Source organism: Pongo pygmaeus, chromosome X, assembly GCF_028885625.2.
Source record: "Pongo pygmaeus isolate AG05252 chromosome X, NHGRI_mPonPyg2-v2.0_pri, whole genome shotgun sequence".
In the NCBI taxonomy this organism is placed as follows: Eukaryota; Metazoa; Chordata; class Mammalia; order Primates; family Hominidae; genus Pongo; species Pongo pygmaeus.
Window position 1 is genome coordinate 31,243,738 of NC_072396.2, and position 6,642 is coordinate 31,250,379.

The window sequence follows — 6,642 nt, forward strand, 5'->3', positions numbered from 1 at the left end:
CAAGATACAACAAGCCAGAATTTTGTCTCTATCTTAAAGAGTAAAATTTCTGGACTTAGAAGTTCAAAGATTTGCACTTAAGTTCGGGCTCAGTTCCCTAATAACACATATCAACTCTCTATGTATGTCACTCTTGTTCATTAGTAATCGCCTTCATTTTGATTCATATTAGCTTCACTTTGGATGATAATTTTTTTTCTGATGTTCTCAAATTCTGGGTTGGGTACTATTAATGCCATGAAATCAGGAGGGAAGATTAAGTTTAGGAGAGAAATATATAATTGGTCATGAAAATGTGCATTCGAGACCTTAGAAAAGAATTGATATTCCTGAACAGTACGATTTTATGTAATTATAGAAGCAATTCTTCTATTATCCTCAAATTAGCTTCTATTACTAAATTTTGCATAGGGTTTCTATTATAAGCCAAATTGTATTCTCGTTTCTTTTTCCATGTAAACTGCCAGGTCAATTTTGTGTATGTGTATCTGTGTGACATGCACACAGTAAGTGTTGCTAACTCAAAATTTTTGTCAATAAAGAGTTGATGAGGAGAAATGTGTTATAGCAGGGGATCTGGGAGATGGTAAAACTTTCTCAGGAGGTGTGCCAAGAACAGAGTACTTGGTCTGCATAAGAAGAAGACCCCTCTCTATCTGCAAAGACTATAGTTGTATCAGTAAATGAAGGACTCTGTAAAAGAGCAAAAGCACTGGCCGGGAGTGGTGGCTCATGCCTGTAATGTCAGCACATTGGGATGCCAAGGGGGTGGATCACCTGAGGTCAGGAGTTCGAGACCAGTCTGGCCAACATGGTGAAACCCTGTCTCTACTAGAAATACAAAAACTAGCCGGGCATGTTGGTGAGCGCCTGTAATCCCAGCTACTCAGGAGGCTGAGGCAGGAGAATCGCTTGAACCTGGGAGGCAGAGGTTGCAGTGAGCCGAGATCACGCACCACTGCACTCCAGCCTGGGCGACAGAGCAAAACTCCGTCTCAAAAAATTAAAAACAAACAAACAAAACAAAAGGAAAAAAGAGCAAAAGCACTGATGCAGAAGCAGGGGCAGCAAACACACCTCAAAATAAAGAAGGGAAAGAGGTAAAGGAATTAAGCAGTTAGGAATCTTATTGCTTCTCAGGTTTAATTCAGGTACTAAACTAACATAGCAAGTTTTCCTTCAGGTTACAGTAAACTGAAGTACTGTCAAGGGGGTATTATAAAGAAGCCACATCTGTCCTTTCCAGATAAGTTACTAGCATTCCAGCTCCTCTGGAATTGGGAACATCCCTGTATAGTCCCAGAAGTGGCCACTGTTCTCAGGTCCTGGGATAGGCAAAATAGTGATACCCCCAAAATGTCCATGCTCGAATCCCTGGAATCTGTGAATATGTATCCTTCCATGGCAACAGGGAATTAAGGCTGCAAGTTGAGTTAAGGTTGCTAATCAGATGACCTTACGATACGAAAATTATCCTGAATTGCGGCTCGGCGGTCCCACGGATCTGTCTCTTGCTTCAACAGTGTTTGGACGGAACAGTTCCGGGGACTCTTTCTTCCAGCCTCCGACCGCTCTCCTATTTCCTCTCCACTTGCAACCTCCGGGACCATCTTCTTGGCCATCTCCTGCTTCTGGGACCTGCCAGCACCGTTTTTGTGGTTAGCTCCTTCTTGCCGACCAACCATGAGCTCCCAGATTCGTCAGAATTATTCCACTGACGTGGACGCAGCCGTCAACAGCCTGGTCAATTTGTACCTGCAGGCCTCCTACACCTACCTCTCTCTGGGCTTCTATTTCGACCACGATGATGTGGCTTTGGAAGGCGTGAGCCACTTCTTCCGCGAATTGGCCGAGGAAAAGTGCGAGGGCTACGAGCGTCTCCTGAAGATGCAAAACCAGCGTGGCAGCCGTGCTCTCTTCCAGGATATCAAGAAGCCAGCTGAAGATGAGTGGGGTAAAACCCCGGACGCCATGAAAGCCGCCATGGCCCTGGAGAAAAAACTGAATCAGGCTCTTTTGGATCTTCATGCCCTGGGGTCTGCTTGCACGGACCCCCGTCTCTGTGACTTCCTGGAGAGTCACTTCCTAGATGAGTAAGTGAAGTTCATCAAGAAGATGGGTGACCACCTGACCAACCTCCACAGGCTGGCCGGCCCGGAGGCTGGGCTCGGCGAGTAACTCTTCGAAAGGCTCACTCTCAAGCACGACTAAGAGCTTTCCGAGCCCTGCGACTTCTGAAGGGCCCCTTGCAAAGTAACAGGGCTTCTGCCTAAGCCTCTCCCTCCAGCCACTAGGCAGCTTTCTTAACTACACTAACAAGCCTTGGATCAAATGGAAATAAAGCTTTTTGATGCAAAAAAGGAAAATTATCCTGAATTACCTTGTTGGCCCAATGTAATTACAAGGGTCCTCCTCAAAAGTGCAAGAAGGAGAGTGTCAGAATGATATCATGTGAAAAAGACTAGACTATCCATTATTGACTTTGAAAATGGCCTGAACCAAGGAATGAATGCAGATACCTCTTCTGAAGAGGAAGAGGCAAGAAAATGAATTACCCCTTAGAGCTTCCAGAAAGGAATGCAGCCTTGCCAACACCTTGATTTTAGCTCAGTGAGATCCATTTTGGACTTCTGACCTCAGACCTGTAAGATAATAAATGTGTGTTGTGTTAATTCACTAAATTGGTGGCAACTTGTTACAGCAGCTATAGGAAACTAAACAGGCCTCATATGACCTCTTAGTGATATTTTAATTTTTTTTTTTTTACTTCATTAGATTTTTGTAAGTTGTTCATTATGCATAAAGGAAATGTAGTTTTCTGTTTTTCCTCATCTGAAGTTATAACAGTTATTCTTCCCCAGGTTGTTTTTAATGAAAAATTTTACTTTGCAACTTGCTTTCTTCACTTACTATTCCACAGACATTTTCCAGGTCAATTCACAAGGATATAACTCAATATAAAAGTTAAAATACTTATTCTTTTAAGCAAAGAAATACAAAGAAGAAAATATACAGAGAAGTCTGAAGTTGAACGCAGAAACAAAGGGAAAACAAAAAACAAAAACAAATAATTGGCGCATGACTCCACAGCCCACATAAACTCTGTTGGCAATTTTTAAATATCAGTAATACATGTTACTGGGCAGAAAATCCATACTGTACATATTGATACAAAAGTTTAAGTGGAAGCTTTCCTCTTTTCCTTCCTCCACATTCCTGTCTCCAAAGATAACTGTTCAAAGTTACTTATGTTTCCTTCTAGAATTCTTACACACACACACACACACACACAGATGTGCGATGGTTTGAACGTTTGTCTCTCCAAAGCTCATGTTGAAATTTTATTGCCATTGTAATGATATTAAGAGATGGGTTCCTTAAGAAGTGATTAGGCCATGAGGGCTCTACCTTCATGGGTGGGATTGATGTCATTTTAAAGATTGAGTTCAGGCTGCGCTCAGTGGCTCATACCTGTAATCTTAGCACTTTGGGAGGCCGAGGCGGGTGGATCACTTGAGGTCAGGAGTTCGAGAACAGACTGGACAACATGGTAAAACTCCGTCTCTACTGAAAATACAAAAATTAGCCAGGCGTCCTGGCACATGGCCTTACCATGGACATTTTTATTACTTTAGTTATCAAGAAATTATCTCACTTCCAAAAATGATCTAAGATCGATGATTCCATTTTTTTCTAGCTTTGTTTTTAGATGGCTTTTTAAATAGTTAACACTTTAACTAACTTGAAATACATTTTGGATGTAATAAAAATATTATTGTAAATTTATTTTTCTCCATATTCATATCTATTTTCCTTAATACATTTATTAGTGATTCATTTTTATTACTTAATGTCTGATTTACCATATATTGATATATCTTAAAATGTTTTTAGAGCACTTTTTGTACCTATTCGACTTCATCATTCTATTTTCTCTACTTAGGATAGTACCAAAAAATCATGAGGATTTTTAAAAAGTTTGGCAGAGTAAATCTTTTCTTTTTTCTTTTTTTTTTTTTTTTTTTGAGATGGAGTCTCACTCTGTCACCCAGTCTGGAGTGCAGTGGCGTGATCTCGGCTCACTGCAAGCTCCACCTCCCGGGTTCAAGCTATTCTCCTGCTTCAGCCTCCTGAGTAGCTGAGACTACAGGCGCCCGCCACCACACCCGGCTAATTTTTTGTATTTTTTAGTAGATACGGGGTTTCACCGTGTTAGCCAGGATGGTCTCGATCTCCTGACCTCGTGATCTGCCCGCCTCAGCCTCCCAAAGTGCTGGGATTACAGGCGTGAGCCACCGCGCCCGGCCTTGGCAGGGTAAATCTTACACTATCTTTTTTTCTAAAGATATAGCTTGGAATTATATTTTTTCATAGAAAGTTTACTACAGATACTCAAGTTGTGTTAACTACTTGAGAATTTAATTGGTAATATATTGAATCTATAAATTAACTTGTGAAATATCTCTTTATCATATTGTCTTCCCAAAGAAGAGCACATGTGTTACTTCTTGTGTTTAGAGTTATTTCTGCTCTTACAGTTGCTGAATCCTCCTTTACAAGTCGTAGATGTCTCTCATTAGATTAGTACCTAAATAGGTAATATTTTCATTTTATTATTATTATTGAGACATGGTCTTGCTCTGTCACCCAGGCTGCAGTGCAGTGGTGCAGTCTCGGCTTACTGCAACCTCCACCTCCCCAGCTCAAGAGATCCTCCCACCTCAGCCTCCTGAGTAGCTGGGGCCACAGGTGTATGCCACCATGCCTGGCTAATTTTTTGTATTTTTGGTAGAGATGAGGTTTCACCATGTTGCCCAGGCTGGTCTCAAACTCCTGAGCTCAAGTGATCCACCCGCCTCAGCCTCCCAAAGTGTTGGGATCACAGGCATGAGCCACCATGACCGGCCTAATGTTTTTATTATCTCCTACATTTCTAAAGCATAATGGGTCCAGAATTTGCTTTGACCACATCATCACCTAACGTCTTATTTTTTACACAGCACCTTCCCAACCATTGTCTCATTTGAGACAACCCTGTGAGACAAGTTAAGCTCCAGGCATGTGACTTCAGAGATAAAAACATGTAAAAAGTTAGCCCAAGGTCACTCAGCCAATGACTGCTGGAAATGAGTCTCAAGTCCCTAACCTAGAACCCTTTCCACTTCCTTTAATGGTTGCACAACAAAACATTGATTTGCAGTTCTCAAATAATCAGTGATGTTGAGCTTTTTTTCATATGTTTGTTGGCCACATATTGGTGATTATTAAAAAGTCAAGAAACAACAGATGCTGGCGAGGCTGTGGAGAAATAGAAACACTTTTAAACTGTTGGTGGGACTGTGTAAATTCCCACCAACAGTTTAAAAGACTGTGGAAGACAGTGTGGCGATTCCTCAAAGACCTAGAACTAGAAATGCCATTTGACCCAGCAATCCCGTTACTGGGTACATACCCAAAGGAATATAAATTATTCTATTATAAAGATACATGCATGTGTATTTCACTGCAGCCCTATTCACAATAGCAAAGACATGGCATCAACCCAAATGCCCATCAATAAATAGACTGGGTAAAGAAAATGTGGTACATATACAGCATGGAATGCAGCCATAAAAAGGAACAAGATCACGTCCTTTGCAGGGACATGGATGGAGCTGGAAGCCGTCATCCTCAGCAAACTAACGCAGGAACAGAAAACCAAATACCACATGTTGTCACTCCTAGGTGGGAGTTGAACAATGAGAACACATGGACACAGGGAGGGGAACAACACACACTGGCGCCTGTCGGGGCTGGGGGGTGTGTGTGGGGAGGGAAAGCATCAGGAAAAAATAGCTAATGTATGCTAGGCTTAATATCTAGGTGATGGGTTGATAGGTACAGAAACCACCGTGGCACATGTTTACCTATGTAACAAACCTGCACATCCTGCACTCATATTATGGAACTTAAAATAAAATAAAATTTTTTTAAAAAAAGAAAACATTGAAATGTCAAGTTTTTTCTTTGTTATTATATTTTCTTACTATCATTTCCTTCAGATCAATAAAAGTTCATAGTCACATGATACAGGAGAAAGCCCAAAATCCTGGCATAGGTTATTTATTACTCTTGTGCTAATGAACAAGTCTTAAACTTTTTGAGCTTTAGTTTTCTTTTTTCTTTTTTTTGAGACGGAGTTTCACTCTTGTTGCCCAGGCTGGAGTGCAGTGGTGTGATCTTGGCTCACTGCAACCTCTACCTCCCGGGTTCAAGTGATTCTCCTGCCTTAGCCTCCCAAGTAGCTAGGATTACAGGCATGCGCCACACTCAGCTAATTTTGTATTTTTAGTAGGGATGGGGTTCCACTATGTTGGCCAGGCTGCTCTCAAACTTCTGACCTTAGGTGATCCACCCACCTTGGCCTCCCAAAGTGCTGGGATTACAGGCATGAGCCACCACGCCAGGTCTGAGCTTTAGTTTTCTTATCTGCAAAACCAGAATACCACCTGTCATGTCTACTTTGCAAGGTTTCAAAGATAAAATGACATCAGGTATATGGAAATCCCCAAAAAAATGTTACTGAGAAAAGTCGCCAAATTTCTCTTAATCTTTTTTTTTCTTTTTTTAATACAGACGGGGGTCTCACTATGTTACCCAAGC

The 6,642-nt window shown here is 41.4% G+C and overlaps 1 pseudogene; it reads left to right on the forward strand.

Moving 5' to 3' along the window:
• Positions 1-1,510: 1,510 nt before the first annotated feature.
• Positions 1,511-2,226, forward strand: LOC129024573 (ferritin light chain-like; annotated as a pseudogene).
• The last annotated feature ends 4,416 nt before the right edge of the window (positions 2,227-6,642 follow it).